The following is a 20451-nucleotide window of genomic DNA, read 5'->3' on the forward strand; positions in this document are numbered from 1 at the left end:
GTAGGTGTGAATGTGAGTGTGAATGGTTGTCTGTGTCTATGTGTCAGCCCTGTGATGACCTGGCGACTTGTCCAGGGTGTAGCCCGCCTTTCGCCCGTAGTCAGCTGGGATAGGATCCAGCTTGCCTGCGACCCTTTAGAAGGATAAAGCGGCTACAGATAATGAGATGAGATGAGAAACAATAGTAGAAATAAAATATAGAATAATAAAATGAAATAAAAGTTCAAAAAAACCTCTTCTACAACTTCACCACAACTCTTCGATTCGGTACGTAAACAAAGAAGGACAGATATAAGAGTAAATGAGTCAGAATTATGATAATCAATAATTGATACACCCAAAATTATAATACTAATCCTTACCTCGGCTTTCAGACGCTTAGCGAATGCACCTCGTGGTGGCCGTAGCACTTCTGGTTTCACTCCGCTGTCTTGTTCCTGAATTGGGACGTTGGGAACGGCTCCATCTTTAAGTAGCCTCTTAAATTTGGCTTGGCAATTAATTTCGTTCAGTACCTGAGTATTAAAGTTGAAAGAATCCTCTGTGAAATGGTCCGAACACAGTTTGTGGGAAACAGTAGGTGCAAAGTTTTTTCTACGGCAGTAGTGAGCCCACACTTTCCTCAGCTTCGGGTCCTTGGGGAATGCAAAAAAACTTACTCCAGGGCATTTCCCACTGGAATTATTGCAACCATAAGCAGCACAATACACCATGATGTCCAATGTATGATGTCCAATGTACTTTAAAGACTATAAAAACAATTTTCTTGTCATCCACTTCTCCATTCATCTACCCGCTTGTGCTGTGCCCGAAAGTTTTTGTGACGTATGATCACGTGACAGCGGCTCTTCCGGTTGTAGAAAATGCATATCGGAAGTCGAGCAGAAATGCCATATAATCATCACGAATATAACGATTTTGCTGAATTTAATAGATGATTTTGTATTTGTTGATGCAATTAATTCATATTTTTAATGGAAAGAAACTGATATAGCGTGCTTTTATGTTTCATGTCCCATATCCTTTAAAATAAACTGTGATATGACCTTGGGCAGAAACCCTGGGTTCAACCATAAGATCAAGGTTATCTGTCCACCAACACATGCAAGGCAAGCTTCTGACCAGAGGACACAGTTCTCCTACTGTTTCTACTGAAGCGATTGCCAAAATGAAAGTCAGTTTTCACAAGCACCTATTTGAGATTGGTACCTTGCATAAGCTCAGAAGGAGGAGCTTTAAGGGACTCCAGAATAAGGAGGAGAGCCCAGGCCTGTCTCTTGGGGAACTGTGGCAGATGGAGGCTAAACTTTGTGTAAATAGGACTTGTCTAGCAGAAAATGTATTTTGAGGCTCAGGCAGTGCACTGGATGAGGTCAATGAGATAAATGTTAGGAAGATGACAAATGAAGACATTCTCAACAAATCACGAGCTGCATGTTTCTGTCCAATGGTGTCGTCCAAGTTACTGTTTTCACCTTGGGAAAGTCATGTGACAGAAGAAACATTTATCATCATTACCTCACAGAGACCAGCAGCCCTGCTGATTCAACTCTGCTGATATAAAGATGTGCAGAGATGAGTTTGTATACCTATAACACACTTTCCTCTGGGACTCTCTGCCATCATCCAACCACAAAGTCAGCTCCAGAAGATGATGGAGGGAAGTTACGATGGCTGAGTCTGTAATTTTTCAGAACTGTGAAGCCAGGTTTCCTAGCTCCAGTCCTGGGAACACACTGCCTTGTACAGTTTCAAGGTTTTCCAGCTGCCAGCACACCTGGCTCATGCTGGGCTTGAACATTAGCTGATGAACTGGATCAGGTGTGAGTAACGAAAGCACAAAAACATGCAGGTCACTGGGGCTGCAGTCCGCTCTAAACCGAATACGAGTTTGTTCAACTCCCTCTGAAGGCTCCAGCGTTCACACGGAGAACTCTGAAATGACCATCATGAGCACTTGGAAACAAAAAAATTAGTATCTCACTTCTGTAATTCTGTAAATTAAAAGAGACAAATTAATATGTAGTAGCAGTCAAAAGTTTGTACACCCCTACTCTACTCATTCATAGGTGTTTGTGTATTGTGACTCTTTTCTACACTGTAGAACAAAACTGAAGACATGAAAACTATGAAATAACATCTGGAATTATGTGGTAAACAAAAAAGTGTTTTAAGAAAACCCATATGTTTTATTTTTTTGATTCTTCAGCGTATCCAGCGTGTCCCTTGATGACACTTTGTACACTATTGTCATTCTTTTAACCAGCTTCCTGAGGGAGTCACCTGCAGTACTTTTCAGTTAACAGGTGTGTCTCGTCAAAAGGTCATTAGTGGACGAGTTTCTTGCCTTCTTAATGTGTTTGAGATCAAACAGTAAATAGTAAATAATAAAAATATAGTAAATAGCCTGATTCCACAACTGTCGTAATCCATACAGAATTATGTCAAGAACCAAACAATTAAATAAAGAGAAACGACATCCATCATTACTTTAAGATGTTAATTAGAAGGTGTGTCCAAACTTTTGACTGGTACTCTAAACGCACAAGCTACAAACAGTTCCTGAGGCAATTAAAAAAAAAAGTTTATTTGCTAAAACACTATTTTCAGCTGTTTTATTAGTTTAAGTTAAATTTTATGATTACTAAATGTAAAGTTTCATCCTTTTATCCATTTCAGGATGAAAACAAAGAAAAGACTGAGGAAATAAAGTGTGCATCAGCCGTTCCCCTTTCTGAAGGGCACTTAAAACCATTTTTGTAACTTCTTTGGAGCGACCCTACACATCGCTGCCGAGGGAGCTCACCCTTTGAAGCACACAGCGTTCGCTTTATTGCTTCAGAACTGTCACTTCAAGGCAGGATTGTTAAGAAACCCTGTTGTAGGTTTGGAGACCGGAGAAAGAAAGAAAGCCTTTAAAAATTAAGAAAACCTTCATGAGAAAAATGCAGAAATGCAAACAGCGGCCCTCATTCATCAATCTTTTAGTAAAGTTCTGTGTAAATATTTGCTTAAACCAAAGTGAAAAAAAAAAAAAAACAAAGTTTTGGAAATGCTGATTTTGTTCATACATGCGTGTGTATGTTGAGGAATACTCATCAACTGTAAATTACACAGCTGATTTGCATACAACGACGCCCACAAAACTCCATAAAAGGTCAAATGCACAGACAGCTGGGAGCACGAAATGAATGATCAGAGTAAAGGCTGAAAAACAGAAGTGGAAGTTATTCTGACTCACTTCTACACTGATAAAGATGATGATGAAAATAATAATAATAATAAAATGAGCTCTTTACAGTTTACAGCTCTGCGACATTTCTTTATCGTGACTGAATTATTATTTTTACTCATTATTATTTATGGGTGTGTGTTGGCTCACTTTATTTTTATATTCTTTAATTAATACCAATCAAATAAACCGACTGTTTTTCACTAAACCTTCTGGATGGTTCTCTTAGCATGAGGTTGTGTTTCTGATCGAGACTCTAAAGCTCTTCTCTGGATCAGGACGTCTTCTAAACTCTGTAAATGCAGATTACGTGATTCGACGTTGATCGAGTCGAGATTTACATTCGTTAGTCTTCTTACGTGTATATTTACACATGAGTAGGATATAAATATTTGGTTTTTATTCTGAATTTACAGGATTTTTATGAATACTACAATTCTTGTGTAAATATTTGTACTAATGATTTACACATAAATCTGTTCATATTCAGTTTGATAAATGAGGCCTGCTGTCCTCATTTAAATGGAAATTTGAGTATTAAATAAAGATGATCACGGCTCTTGCTTTTTGTGTGTCAGCACTGCATTTTGTTCACTTTTGTTTTATGAGTAGGAGGGAGGAAGCATCAAGGTTAAAACAACATGGTATAATCATGTTTTCCCACACATACAAAAGGTGGGAACAGATCCTACATCATGAGCTGTGATTGTAAACCAGACGTTTAAAAAGGCAGCTACAGAAAATCAGTAATACTTCAGAAGCACGGATGTTATTTTGTTGTTGTTGTTCTTGTTGTTGGTGTTTCACTCACTTTTTTTTTTTTTACTTTTGCTGAAAATCGACCTGAACTCATTCTCATCACTGGTTTGATTTTGCACTTCTCTTCTGATTCTGATTGATTCTACAAACTGTTTACAAACTCTTCCTGTGATATATAAAATTATTATACACACAGGACACTTTTTTGATGGAATAAAAACGTGTTCTATTCCCTTTTAGTGGGTTTCATTCATTTGGTTTGATAGCATGCAATATTATTAGCGTATCACTTATCCTACGTGTATTACGTCACTCTACCCGATGGAGAATGAGTGTTGAATATGGTTTATGATATTGCATGGTTGTCAAGACAACATGACGTCACACGTCGGAGATATAAAACTTCTGCGCTAGCGAGCGACTGTGACAATTTGTAAACAAACATGGCCGCCAGGTTTGCATCATTAAATACGAAAGATTTTGAGAGAATTTTGAAAGAGAAAGACGCGTTGAACACACAAAAGGAATGTGTATGTATAATAATAATAATAGTAATAATAATAATAATAATAATAATCTGTTTTTTTCATGGTCTATCAGATATATTCCATTCAGCGACTCATCTTAAACTTGTTCAGTGTCATGCTAGCCGAATGGAATATATCTGATAGACCACTCAACACCAGACAATATTATTTAAATATTCAGATTTACAGAATGTAATATTGTGTATATAAATGAATAATCGTGTAATTCTGTTCTGTCAGTGTTTGGAAGAGCGTGTGAAAAGGGAACGCTTTCGATAACATGATTTCTGAGACTGATACAGAAACAGAATTCAGTTTTGAAACTTTCACCTCAGTTCCTATATCTCAGCCGACGAATATAATAATAATAATAATAATAATAATAATAATAATAATAAGTTAAATTTATATAGCACCTTTCAAAAAACCCAAGGACGCTTTACAATTATAAACAAGGAAAGAAAAAAGAAATTAAAAAAATATAATTAAAAATAAATAAATAAAAAATAAAAAGTCCACCAAGTAGGGGTCAGGATGTAATTCCCGTGGTGTAGCAGCCACAGTCCCACCAAAAGGCGCACAAAAACAAGTGCCACATCTCCAGCACCGCCGCTGCGACGCCGTCAGCAACATCGCTCAGAACACCACGCCGTGGATTCACAAAGCGAGCACAGAAGCACCGCCACACAGAGCGCTGGTGTGTCCCAAACCGCCTGCACAGCCGCCGTGACACCACCGAGCAACATCGCTCGGAACATCACGCCAAGCGTTAACGCGTAGAGCGCTGGACAACCACGATGTAAAATGAGCAACGAGCTCACTGCAGTCCATAACCATCACCCACGGCAAACCTAGGCCTGGAGGGAACCGACGCCCAAAACTGGGTCCGGAGCTACACCACAACCGGCGGACAAAACACTCAAACAAACATCAAACTACACAAACACACAAAAAAAATAGAAAAAGAAATAAAATAAAAAAGCTCTGGTGAGAAGCGGCAGCCAGAACGCGCACGACGTACTCTCAACCGGAAACGGAAATGAAAAAAAATCTGATACACACTACAGAGTATTAGGGTCATCAGATGGAGCTGAGGTGGGGGGTACTTCCGAGAGAAAGAAAACTTCTGAATTTCTGAGATTAAAGTCAGACATTTACAGTGGTGCTTGAAAGTTTGTGAACCCTTTAGAATTTTCTATATTTCTGCATAAATATGACCTAAAACACCATCAGATTTTCACACAAGTCCTAAAAGTAGATAAAGAGAACCCAGTTAAACAAATGAGACAAAATATTATACTTGGTCATTTATTTCTTGAGGAAAATGATCCAATATTACATATCTATAAGTGGCAAAAGTATGTGAAGCTCTAGGATTAGCAGTTAATTTGAAGGTGAAATTAGAGTCAGGTGTTTTCAATCAATGGGATGACAATCAGGTGTGAGTGGGCACCCTGTTTTATTTAAAGAACAGGGATCTATCAAAGTCTGATCTTCACAACACATGTTTGTGGAAGTGTATCATGGCACGAAGAAAGGAGATTTCTGAGGACCTCAGAAAAAGCGTTGTTGATGCTCATCAGGCTGGAAAAGGTTACAAAACCATCTCTAAAGAGTTTGGACTCCACCAATCCACAGTCAGACAGATTGTGTATAAATGGAAGAAATTCAAGACCATTGTTACCCTCCCCAGGAGTGGTCGACCAACAAAGATCATTCCAAGAGCAAGGCATGTAATAGTCGGCGAGGTCACAAAGGACCCCAGGGTAACTTCTAAGCAACTGAAGGCCTCTCTCACATTGGCTAATGTTAATGTTCATGAGTCCACCATCAGGAGAACACTGAACAACAGTGGTGTGCATGGCAGGGTTGCAAGGAGAAAGCCACGGCTCTCCAAAAAGAACATTGCTGCTCGTCTGCAGTTTGCTAAAGATCACATGGACAAGCCAGAAGGCTATTGGAAAAATGTTTTGTGGACAGATGAGACCAAAATAGAACTTTTTGGTTTAAATTAGAAGCGTTATGTTTGGAGAAAGGAAAACGCTGCATTCCAGCATAAGAACCTTATCCCATCTGTGAAACATGGTGGTGGTAGTATCATGGTTTGGGCCTGTTTTGCTGCATCTGGGCCAGGACGGCTTCCCATCATTGATGGAACAATGAATTCTGAATTATACCAGCGAATTCTAAAGGAAAATGTCAGGACATCTGTCCATGAACTGAATCTCAAGAGAAGGTGGGTCATGCAGCAAGACAACGACCCTAAGCACACAAGTCGTTCTACAAAGAATGGTTAAAGAAGAATAAAGTTAATGTTTTGGAATGGCCAAGTCAAAGTCCTGACCTTAATCCAATCAAAATGTTGTGGAGGGATTTGAAGCGAGCAGTTCATGTGAAGAAACCCCCCAACATCCCAGAGTTGAAGCTGTTCTGTACGGAGGAACGGGCTAAAATTCCTCCAAGCCGGTGTGCAGGACTGATCAACAGTTACTGGCAATGTTTAGTTGCAGTTCTTGCTGCACAAGGGGGTCACACCAGATACTGAAAGCAAAGGTTCACATACTTTTGCCACTTACAGATACGTAATATTGGATCATTTCCCTCAATAAATAAATGAGCAAGTATAATATTTTTGTCTCATTTGTTTAACTGGGTTCTCTTTATCTACTTTTAGAACTTGTGTGAAAATCTGATGTTGTTTTAGGTCACATTTATGTGGAAATATAGAAAATTCTAAAGGGTTCACAAACATTCAAGCACCACTGTATGATAAAAACTCAGATCTTCTCAGAGATTATAAAGCCATAAATTTGCAAGACCCCCCCCAAGAAATCATGAGATTTAAAATCACAAATTAAGGAGGAAAAAACCCCTTGGAAAAATAGTGTTTTTGTCAAGGAACCACATGGCTTCACGTTGCAGGTTTGGACATCATCACACCACAGACGCCACGACTAAGCCAAGAGTTTGAGGAAACGTAGTCTTTCCTCCTTGATCACACAATACAAAAGAATAACGTGTCAAGAGAGTTTTAACTACATTTCCCAGAATGCACTGCAGGCAGGAAGCAAGGAAGCATGAGTTTTTTTGGGGTTTTTTTCTTGTAAATTTGTGACTTCTTATTCTTGGAATTTCTGGGTTTTTATTCCCCACCTACACTGATGATGGGCCTAACACGCCATTGTACTGTATATTAGGAGACACTTTATGGAACACGAAACATATCGCTGCTACACTACCAGTAGTTTACAGTTCACAGCCCATGACCTGTGTGTTTATTGCTCTGTTCTGTGTATTCTTTGTCCTTCACTCATCTCACGCTGTTGTCTATTTGCACTTTATGTCTTCTTGTGTACTGTTATGTGTCACACCCTGGTCCTGGAGACGCATCATTTCATTCCGGTGTACATAAGCTACAGTATATAGCGGAATGACGATAAAAACCCACTTGCTGTTCCTGACTTTATAACTTCCCCTATTTGGTGATGAACGAGTATGCTGCACCATTTTATAGATCAGCTACCTGTCTAACGATGACAGCTGCACACACATCTGCACATCTGAGATTCTTTCTCTACAGAACAAAAAATGCATCCTGTACTCTTCTGACTGACAATAAAGAGACTGTTCCTTTGGATCTTACATAACTCGGAGTGGTGCCTTGTGCAGTGGGTTTTAGGCTTTGTGCTTTCACACATGCAGGGTTTATTATGTTTAAAATCAAACCCTGGTGTGTTTTTCCCCTAAGGGGTGCGTTTTTATACCAAAACGACCTCTCTGAGACCGTCTGAGCGATGTGTTCTTGGTCTGATTCTAAGCAAACTCTGGCACGGTTAGATTTCAGTCAGAAAGTGACTCAACCCTGAACTGATCCAACTGCAGGAAGTGAACGATACACACCATGTGTTTTGGGTTACAAGTGACATTTTCTTGTAGATATGAGCTGCTAAACCGAGCCAAAGGACAGAGCTGTAGCGCCGCAGAAATGTGATGCGTTCTAGAGATTCAGATCGACAAAATAACATCCAAAATGTTTTAAAGTTAGTTATTGATATCAGTACTTGGTTGTCTATTGAGTGTCAGATCCGTGTTTTCAATGCTCAGGTGATTTTTATGATCTTTACTCCCACTTGCTGAGGGTTTATTTACTTTTGTTCCATCATTATATTTCTGACCAACGAATGAAGGATATGTTTTGCTTGTTACTTTGTTTAATTGCACGCAGTGAGAAAACAGGCCAAACCAAATAGCAATGGGACCCATAGCAGTAAATTTTGCTCAGATTTGAACTCGATAACGGATATAATAGGTGTGAAAGTGCATTAATAGTATATCCTATAACTCTGTAATGGGACTACAGTGACTCTGTGTGCTTATAGGTGGAATATAATGAAGCACTGAGCTGCTGAGCTCACGGAGACCATTCACTCTTGGACTGAATCTCATTTAGCGGTTTTTTTTTTTCTCCTATTTAATGTCATGCAAGCCAATTAGGTAAAGCCGTGTTTGAGCACGGGCAGCTGTGTGCTTTCTGTCTGACTTCACAAGCCAGAGAAAACAATTTGGCTCTGTGACACGGTTCAAAGAGAAACAGAGATGTTCGGAGATGGGAAGAGAGCTCAGACATGAAAAGAGTCAACACTGTAAGGAAGGAACAGAGAAAATAATAACAACACAGAAGATAACAAAGCTAGAGGTGATTATACAGCATGCCTCATAAGTCCAGTAGAGAGAGAGAGAGAGAGAGAGAACCAAACAGAAAACAGCAAAACAAAAGCTTTAATTTTGAGAAGCTCAATATGTTCTCATTTCCTCTTTCACTGCAGTAGAATTATTTGGATTCCTTCTTCCTTGCTCAAATACTCCATATCATGGTCTGTAAATAATTTTAAAGTATACATTAACCCTATAATCCTGGACTTATAGGACACACTGCATTTTTGACAGAAGTATTGGTACCCTTCACGGATATACGGATGTTTATCCACACAGTAAACATCATTTCCTGCAGTGTGTTCATATCAAATATCATTACAGTGGTGCTTGAAAGTTTGTGAACCCTTTAGAATTTTCTGTATTTCTGCATAAGTATGACCTAAAACATCATCAGATTTTCACACAAGTCCTAAAAGTAGATAAAGAGAACCCAGTTAAACAAATGAGACAAAAATATTATACTTGGTCATTTATTTATTGAGGAAAATGATCCAATATTACATATCTGTGAGTGGCAAAAGTATGTGACCCTTTGCTTTCAGTATCTGGTGTGACCCCCTTGTGCAGCAATAAGTGCAACTAAATGTTTGTGGTAACTGTTGATCAGTCCTGCACACCGGCTTGGAGGAATTTTAGCCCGTTCCTCCGTACAGAACAGCTTCAACTCTGGGATGTTGGTGGGTTTCCTCACATGAACTGCTCGCTTCAGGTCCTTCCACAACATTTCCATTGGATTAAGGTCAGGACTTTGACTTGGCCATTCCAAAACATTAACTTTATTCTATTTTAACCATTCTTTGGTAGAACGACTTGTGTGCTCAGGGTCGTTGTCTTGCTGCATGACCCACCTTCTCTTGAGATTCAGTTCATGGACAGATGTCCTGACATTTTCCTTTAGAATTCGCTGGTATAATTCAGAATTCATTGTTCCATCAATGATGGCAAGCCGTCCTGGCCCAGATGCAGCAAAACAGGCCCAAACCATGATACTACCACCACCATGTTTCACAGATGGGATAAGGTTCTTATGCTGGAATGCAGTGTTTTCCTTTCTCCAAACATAACGCTTCTCATTTAAACCAAAAAGTTCTATTTTGGTCTCATCCTCCCACAAAACATTTTTCCAGTAGCCTTCTGGCTTGTCCATGTTATCTTTAGTAAACTGCAGATGAGCAACAATGTTCTTTTGGAGAGCAGTGGCTTTCTCTTTGCAACCCTGCCATGCACACCATTGTTGTTCAGTGTTCTCCTGATGGTGGACTCATGAACATTAACATTAGCCAGTGTGAGAGAGGCCTTCAGTTGCTTAGAAGTTACCCTGGGGTCCTTTGTGACCTCGCTGACTATTACACGCCTTGCTCTTGGAGTGATCTTTGTTGGTCGACCACTCCTGGAGAGGGTAACAATGGTCTTGAATTTCCTCCATTTGTACACAATCTGTCTGACTGTGGATTGGTGGAGTCCAAACTCTCTAGAGATGGTTTTGTAACCTTTTCCAGCCTGATGAGCATCAACAACGCTTTTTCTAAGGTTTTCAGAAATATCCTTTGTTCGTGCCATGATACACTTCCACAAACATGTGTTGTGAAGATCAGACTTTGATAGATCCCTGTTCTTTAAATAAAACAGGGTGCCCACTCGCACCTGATTGTCATCCCATTGATTGAAAACACCTGACTCTAATTTCACCTTCAAATTAACTGCTAATCCTAGAGGTTCACATACTTTTGCCACTCACAGATATGTAATATTGGATCATTTTCCTCAATAAATAAATGACCAAGTATAATATTTTTGTCTCATTTGTTTAACTGGGTTCTCTTTATCTACTTTTAGGACTTGTGTGAAAATCTGATGATGTTTTAGGTCATATTTATGCAGAAATAGAGAACATTCTAAAGGGTTCACAAACTTTCAAGCACCACTGTATATTCATTCCGAATAGCGTTCCATTTCAAATGCTGTCCCATGCTTACGAATCGGTCAGTCCGTTCTATACGCTGACATTTCAGACACACACATCGTGACAACAGCCAAATGATTAAAGAGAAGCTTTGCAGAGCCTATAACTTTACTTAATTGGCTAAAATGAGATTCAGGGATGATGGATTTTGATAACTGTTGGCCTTGTTTGCCAAAGGACACAGCCACATGCAAAGTGTCTCGCATATTAACTCCACAGACCTCCACTTAGCATTGAAACAGGCAGTCCACACAATTATCCCTCCACCTCCAAGGCATGCAAATCACTACTAAAGTTGACGCAATTAAGAAAGGGTTCTCATTATTGCAGAAGTGACTGTTTTTTAATGCCAGAAAATTTCATAGCTCAAAGCTCTGACCATAATGTGGCTGTTGGACTTATTTTAACCAACATAATAAGCCATCTGATCCTAACCTTCACTTTAAATTCACCTTAGTAAAAGCAAGAAGTCAGAACAAAGTCACAAAAGTGGACCTCAGTGGGGATGATAACCGTGGTCCTGTTTAACTTTCTTTAATCTGAACAGAATAAAAACTAGTGAGATTATTTAAAAAACAATGAAAAAAAATATATATATATAATATATATATATATATATATACTAGCAGGTTACCCGGTGTTGCCCAAGTTTTGCAAAATTCTGGGTTGCCCCCAGACTTACATGTCAAATTTGGTGAAAATCCGTTGAGAAATGATGTTAACCCAAGACAAACAAAAATCCAAACATCCACCACCCAGGGGCCCACCGGGGACCCCCTGGGGCCCAAATATGGAATTTCTGAGTTCTGCCAAATTGCGGTTATCTCTTGTACCTACGTGCCAAGTTTAGTGAAGATCTGTCGAGAGTTTTGTGTTGATAAATGTAACGTGAAAGGCATTGAGGGAGGGGGTGGATGGATGTTGCGCCCCCCAGGGACCTCCATGGGGCCTGTAGATGAATTTTGTTTATATCTGCAAAATTCCGGGTCATCCCCGGACCTACTTGCCAAATTTGGTGAAAATCCGTTGAGAAATGGCGACGTTAGCTCAAGACAAACAAACAAACTTTCCTGCTTATTATATAGCTATTCCTAGAAGTTCATGTACTCTTTCATCTATGTGTACAGCATGAATCCAAGAATTGTTGTCAGTGTCCATCCAATGGGTCCAAACACATGCAGGCAGAAACAAAAAAACAAGTAATAATCTGTTTTCAGAAGACTGGAAAATACACGGGAGGGTCAAAACCAAGTAACACAGAACACGGAAACTCGAAAACATAGCTCAGAAATAAATCGGTACAAAATGTAGGATTTTATAACGAGACAAAGACATGGAGGGTATAAATAGGCAAACTAATTGAGGAATAAACACAGAAAACCTGGATGGGGCGGAGACAAGAAGAACATCATCACAAAAGGCTGCATCCGAATACTACAGTATTACACAAAAAGTAATGTAGTGCAGTATGTCAGGGGTCTGAACACTGAGCAGGCATTTAATAGTCACTGAATGGTACCTAGATGACCTACTACACCCATAGCATGCAAACATACCACACCACACCACACCACACCACTCCACACTACACTATCCCATAACTCAGCTGGAGCCTCCAAATAACTGAAGAAGAATGCCCCTGAGAAAAATGTCTGTGAAGGTTCTCAGTCATCCAGGTCATCGTAAACTGTAGGTGCTCAAGAAAGCAACTGGATTCGCTTGAAATCCTTGAAGATGTTTCACTTCTCATCCGAAAGGCTTCTTCAATTCTGTCTGACTAGTCGGGACTTCCAGGTGTTTATCCTCGAGTGGACCCTAACAACCTACAGGATGACTGAGGGTCAATGACCCATGTGACCTCAACAACTCTACTTTTTGGTCCATTAGAGGATAAACACCTGGAACTCCCCACTCATCAGACAGAACTGAAGAAGCTTTCGGATGAAAGGTGAAACATCTTCAAGGATTTCAAGCAAGTCCAGCTGCCTTCTTTAGCACCTACGAACTCCCCTGGGACAAAACAGAAAGAAGATGGCTGTCCGAAGCAAAGCCGGTTGTTGCAGCGGTGTACAAATGTATCAGAAATTGTTTAAACATTTCTGCCATTATAGAACTATATATATTTTATTTCGTGGTATATGTTGGTATAGGTCATCTGTGAACATACAGGCCAGAGGACTGGTAAGATGGTGGCAGAGTACAGTACCAGTCAAAAGTTTGGACACGCCTTCTAATTCAGTGTTTTTTCTTTATTTGTATTAATTAAAAGTCACTTTGTGTCTTAAAGTAATGATGTATGTTGTTTCTCTTTACTGAGTTGTTCAGTTCTTGACATAATACTGTATGGATTACTACAGTTGTGGTGTTGCATAGGGTTATTACTTATAGTATTTTTATTATTTACTATTTGATCTCAAACACATTAAGAAGATAAGAAACTCATCCACTAATGACCTTTTGACGAGACACAGCTGTTAATTGAAAAGCGTTCCAGGCGACTCCCTCATGAAGCTGGTTAAGAGAATGACAATAGTGTGTAAAGCGTCGTCAAGGGAAACGCTGGATACGCTGAAGAATCTAAAATATCAAGCAGATTTACTTTTGTTTAACACTTTTTTGCTTACTACATAATTCCAGATATGTTCCAGAAGTTATTTCATAGTTCTGATGTCTTCAGTTTTGTTCTCCAGTGTAAAAAACAGTTACAATACAAAAACACCTAGCAATGAGTAGAGTAGGGGTGTACAAACTTTTAATTGGTGCTGTACATCTGAGTTGTGTCCTTACTTCTCGCTCACATACTCACAGATCGTACTACAGTTATGATCAGTCGGGTAGTCAGTACTTAACTATCGTCAGTACATGCTGAGAAATCGGATGCAGCCAAAATAACAAAACCTGATCAGCCACGATCGCATGAAATCACAGCAGAACATGAACACATTACCTACTGGGACATGCATCATAGATTCAAACCAACATCCCTCGTATACAAGAATTCAGAATGTTATTATATATAATGTTACAGATAAGCAACTTTCGATAAAGGTCCCATGGCATGAAATTTTCACTTCTGAGGTTTTTTTAACATTAAAATGAGTTCCTCTGACCTTCTTAAGTCACCCCAGTGGCTAGAAATTTCATAATGTGTAAACCAAACTATGCCCAACATTTGAGAATGGCGCGTCAAAACGGCGCGTTGATAAGCTCTTCCCTTTACTACGTCAGCAAGGGAGATGATCCCCACGCCCCCCCTCTGGATTCCCACCCACTGTATGGATTGCCCCGCCCAGTTGTAGTGAGGAGACCATAGAGGACACAACAACATGGCATCACCTAAGCGAGCGAAACATGGAAATTGTGCTGTACATGGATGTGACAACACAGAAAGGAGTCTGTTTTTACTGCCGACGGGAGAGCCCCTGAAGATGCAGTGGCTTAATTTTATTTACTCCAATAATACGCCGTCGAGTCTACCTAAGACGGTGTATGTTTGTCGGAAGCATTTTCCTGAGGAATGTTTTCACAACTTGGGACAGTACAGGGCAGGTTTTGCACATCAACTGTCACTGAAGCCTGGGTCCGTACCAAGCATCCCTGCCGCATCAGCCACAAACAGCGAACAAGTAAGTGTATAACTGTTAAGTCGTTTTGCCGTGTTTTAAAATCGGTGCATTTGCAATGGCTACATTAGCTGTGCAGCTAACCGCTTCCTGCAGTTAGCCAGGTACTCTGCGCTACCTCTGTTATAATAGCCAATCAAAACAGTTTTTACAAAGACACCCACATTCTTTTTTTTAAGTCACTCATTCATTTTATTTGTTTGTTTGTTCAGTAAAAACCCAAACATTTGTTGAATTTATTTTATTTCCTCACGTCGCACCTTAATGACGTCAGCGCGCGGTATTTTTCCCTGATTCTGGGCCGGGGTGTCGTGAGTGGCAGAGCAGCTCCATCGCTGCGATCCATTGAAAGTCAGCCCTAGATCCAATCTTTTGTCGGGAGCCGAGGTCGTGCGGGTGGCCCTCCAGCGGCACCGGCCGCCCGTGGAGGCAGCGGTTCTCCTAGGGGCAAGTTGGGGGGAGGAAATGGCAAAGTCCCCACTCCTCCATGGTAAAACTGCTCAGTTTTACCATGGGCCTCAGGCTGAAAAAAAACCCGACAAAGTCCCAGTTTTACCATGGGCTCGAGTTGTACCATTTTTTTAGACAGGGCGGACGGACCAGGGCATTCGCCCGCCTGGCCGTGCCCGACGAGGAGCGCTCTCGGCCGGCTTGGGAGGCAGACGGCAGCCCCTCCCCCTCCACCCATGGCACACCCCCACCCTCTACCCTTCCCCGCCTCCATGCTTCTCATTAGCAAAACGACGCACTGGGAAAAGGGCTGAAATGGGGCTTTCTTCCAGGAGGCTATATCTACGTTCCGAGGGTTCATTTCGAGAAAGGCTGCGGATATAACATCCGGAAGCCTCCACGATCCCATTTAAAGCATCAACAAACCACCATGCCATGGGTCCTATGAGAGATGTTCTTCACCAGAAGAGGCAGCTGCTTATTCTTAGCCTTTTGTTGAACATTTATGAGATATCTCCATATCCTGATTAAAAAACCTGACCTTGATCCCTGTCAGCTGTCCAATTATCGGCCAATATCAAACCTCCCCTTTATCTCCAAGATCCTTGAAAAAGCTGTGGCACAGCAGTTATGCTCATATTTACATAGGAATAACATCCATGAAATGCATCAGTCAGGATTTAGACCTCATCATAGCACAGAGACAGCACTGGTTAAAGTAGTAAACGACCTACTGTTGGCGTCTGATCAGGGCTGTGTCTCGCTGCTTGTGTTGCTTGACCTTAGTGCAGCATTTGATACCATTGATCATTCCATTCTTCTGGATAGACTAGAAAATGTTGTGGGAGTTAAGGGAACGGCCCTCTCCTGGCTCAGGTCTTATCTAACTGATCGTTATCAGTATGTTGATATAAATGGTGATATTTCTAGACGTACCGAGGTAAAGTTTGGTGTTCCACAAGGTTCTGTCTTGGGTCCACTGCTTTTTTCTCTATATATGTTACCTCTGGGCGATATTATTCGTAAACATTGTATTAGTTTCCACTGTTATGCTGATGACACACAGTTGTATGTCTCTGCAAAACCTGATGAGAGACACCAGCTTAATAGAATTGAGGAATGTGTTAAGGACATTAGACACTGGATGCTTATTAATTTCCTTCTGCTTAACTCTGACAAGACTGAAGTACTTGTGCTAGGACCACATACAGCTAGAAGTAAGTTTTCTGATTGCACAGTAACTCTGGACGGCCTTTCTGTTTCTTCACGTGCAGCAGTAAAAGACCTCGGAGTGATTATTGACCCCAGTCTTTCATTCGAAACTCACAATGATAACATTACCCGGATAGCTTTCTTTCATTTCAGAAATATTGCTAAGATAAGAAATTTAATGTCATTACATGATGCAGAAAAACTAGTCCATGCTTTCGTTCCCTCCAGGTTGGATTATTGTAATGCCTTACTGTCTGGATGTTCCAATAAGTGCATAAACAAGCTCCAGTTAGTTCAAAATGCAGCAGCAAGAGTCCTTACTAGAACTAGAAAATATGACCCCATCACCCCTGTCTTATCCACACTGCATTGGCTCCCAATCACATTTCGTATTGATTATAAAATACTACTATTGACCTTTAAAGCACTGAATGGTCTCGCACCACAGTACCTGAGTGAACTTCTGCTCCTCTATGACCCGCCACGCCTACTTAGATCAAAAGGTGCAGGCTATCTGCTGGTACCTCGTATAGTGAAGGCTACATCAGGGGGCGGAGCCTTTTCTTACAAAGCCCCACAGTTATGGAACAGCCTTCCAAGTAGTGTTCGGGAATCAGACACAGTCTCAGTGTTTAAGTCTCGGCTGAAAACATATCTGTTTAGTCAAGCCTTGTGTTAATGGTGTTTATGAGGTAAAGGTGTAGATCTGGAGGGTCCTCAGACAGAGTGTTTTGGTAAACTGGGATGTATGGATGCTGTCAGTCCCCACTCGCTTGCTCACTCGAGTTTGTTGACGGTGTAGTGGCTGCTGCTTTATGTCCCGGGGCCCCTCATGCCTGTGTTACCTTCTGGCTCTCTCCTTTTAGTTATGCTGTCATAGTTAGTTGCCGGAGTCCCTGCTTGTACTCGGTGCAATATGTATACTGTTCCTACTTATTCAGGTGACATTGGGCATACCTAACCACCTGTGTTTTCTTTCCCTCCCCCCCACCCCAAATCTGTCCCTCTGAGTTACATGGAGTCAACAGGAAATCTTTTGGTGGAGACGGTGGAGACCTCGACTGGCTATCGTAGCCTGCAGGGAATCGGCCGTCAGACATTCTGTCGCATGTCCCAGACCCGGTGAAATGTAACTGAATTGTCTTGGCCAGCCCTAAGGGTCCCATCTGCATCTCATCATTGCTGAGGAGTGTGCTCCCATCACCCAATCAAGCATCCAGCCAGAGCAGGTCATGATATATTTTACCATATTAACATGCCATTGTGTGTTATGCCTGATGTAAAGACTCTCGTCTCTGCGAGCCTACCACACAGATTTAATACTTGTCATTTTTAGGGCATACCTAACAACGTGTTTTCTTTCTCTCTCTCTCCCCCCCCCCATCTGTCCCTCTGAGTTACATGTTGGTCCTGGGATTGAGATGCTGGCCTCTTCTGACCCTCGGACCTGCTTGATCCATCCTGGTGCCCTGTGTCTGGTCGGAGTTTTATCGCCCCAGTCCTGTGAAGGACGGCCCCATGAGGACAGTTGAGGGTTATACCTGTTAAAACTGTTAATGTTATAGTCAGGCTGTCTGTTGTTGCCCAAATGAGGATGGGTTCCCTTTTGAGTCTGGTTCCTCTCGAGGTTTCTTCCTCATGTCGTCTGAGGGAGTTTTTCCTTGCCACCGTCGCCACAGGCTTCATCATCGGGGATAGATTAGGGATAAAATTAGCTCATGTTTTAAGTCGTTCAAATTCTGTAAAGCTGCTTTGCGACAATGTTTATTGTTAAAAGCGCTGTACAAATAAACTTGATTTGATTTGATTTACACAAACATACTGAGTTCTGGAATCTTGCTGATTTTAGCTGGAATGACCTCATGATGGTTCAGTATGTTTCTGCTTCCGTGGCGATGCATGAGTACAGAAACGGTGTGTATGTAAATTCCTATAATTACTGAACCTGGTTCTGCTGTCAGAACTCAAACTATGTATCATGGTGCTGTTCCAAACACAGCAATACAGCTGAGGAGTCGTGTAGTTTTGGGTTCACGTCACATGATATTGTTCCCGTAATCCTGTAATCATGTCTCTGCCCTCCTTCTGACGTTAGCTGATGACCCTAATGTGTTCACCGGTTCTGTGTAAAGCCCATAATTAGTTTGTTAACGTATACCTGCTGTTTCTGTTCTTCGTTGCAAAGTCTCATCGAGTTTCCATGCATTAGTGAGCCTTGTTTCTGTTCTTGTCTCATCCGGTTTTCCGACTTGGTTCTGATTTTGATTATGGATCCTTCTTTCATGATGTTGCCTTCCACGTTTTTGACCCCAGCGATGGATATCAACTACTTTTTCACTTTTTTTCCCCCAAATTACACTATTTTTCCATGGAGCTTGATGTGAGATGAGTATGTAGAACACCATGAGAAATATCCAAAGTAGAAATTATTGTACATATTGGTACATATGTACACTTACAGAACCTGGAACCAGCCTGGAACCAACTTCCTCAGCACTAATAGAATTTACTTTTATGAAGGGAACATTCTGGATCTAAATAAATCAATTCAGAGACAAATCAAATCTCTAAACAATGAACACTTTTTTGTTGTTGTTGTTGTGGTGGTGGTGGTGGTGGTGGTGTGTGTGTGTGTGTGTGTGTGTGTGTGTGTGTGTGTGTGTGTGTGTGTGTGTGTGTGTGTGTGTGTTCATGGGCGCCGCCAGGGGGGGAAAGGTTAGAACAATTCTAGGGGCCCAGCACTGCCATGGGGCCCTTTAAGGGGCTGATAATATGCTTTTAATGATTTTAATAAGACTTTTGAAATAACAACAATGCAATATTCCATCTGGTAAAATGAGCTAATTGAACAAGGTTGTCTATTTCTTGAGTTCTTCAACATATTGTCATTTAACCCTCCCCCTTTTGCGAAATGGTACGGTCCAGTTCTGGTAGAAGCGCGATTGCTGTGTCGCGGTGCAGCAGCCAGCCAGCCAGCAGTGGAGTGCGTACAGTCTATGATCGCTAAATATGAAGCATGGCTGTCAAAAACGTAAAGAAAGGCAGCTGAAAGCTGAGAGGGACCGGAGAGGCAGGCAACTGGTCACTCAGTTTTTCCCAAAGAAAGGTAGCTATCGCTCACATGTGTTCAAAATATTAGCGAATGGTAAATGAACAGTATGAACGTGGTTGGATTAGCCTATCAAGAGAACACTTTTACAGTTTGTACAGTGACATTTTTTCCATTTTAATAACTGAACTGACTTGTGTGATAAACAAGATGAAATATTACGTTATGCTGGTGCTAATAACTAGTGCTAATAACCAGTTTCATAACTAATGGGGTGCCCTAAATATGCACAGATTCAGCCTCAGGGGGACCTCCGCCCTACCAAACCACTGAACCCCCCTTTGGAGAAGGAGGTAAGCAGCAATACAACCCATAAATGCTTTAGGACTGAAGTTTTTAATGAGCGAGCGCCATATACAGTTTGCTAGATTAAAGTGTTGCTAATAACGGACACCAGTCAAGTGTTTGACATGGTTACGTGTGTGGAATGTTCACACGTTCTAAACCATTGGTTTAGAACGTGTCACATCACACATTTCACTACCAATTGTCCTAGCACAAGAAGGCATGTGGCAAAATCTTGAATTTTCATTTGTGATTGTAAATGCACCAGAATTAGTCACTGACCAGTTTTCATCTAGTCTCTGGTAGGTTAATACATAAAATGTAATAACAAAATCACAAACTCAAGGTCCATGGGCTATCAAAAGTCAAATAATGACAATAGTGCAATTGTGACGAGGGTGGGCAAAGTTGGGGGGCCCAAAATTCTAATCTTTCATGGAGCCCAAAATTTCTGGCGGCGCCCCTGGTGTGTGTGTGTGTGTGTGTGTGTGTGTGTGTGTGTGTGTGTGTGTGTGTGTGTGTGTGTGTGTTTTTGCCTCCTTACTCAATTTTCTTTCTCTCTTTTCAATGCTTTA

General features: G+C 41.1%; 1 protein-coding gene across 1 annotated transcript in view; it reads right to left on the reverse strand.

Moving 5' to 3' along the window:
* Positions 1-20451, reverse strand: part of kctd16b (potassium channel tetramerization domain containing 16b) — a 67513-nt gene that overhangs the window by 43078 nt on the left and 3984 nt on the right. The window lies entirely within an intron of this gene.

This window comes from Neoarius graeffei, chromosome 12 (genome assembly GCF_027579695.1).
Source record: "Neoarius graeffei isolate fNeoGra1 chromosome 12, fNeoGra1.pri, whole genome shotgun sequence".
Lineage (NCBI taxonomy): Eukaryota > Metazoa > Chordata > Actinopteri > Siluriformes > Ariidae > Neoarius > Neoarius graeffei.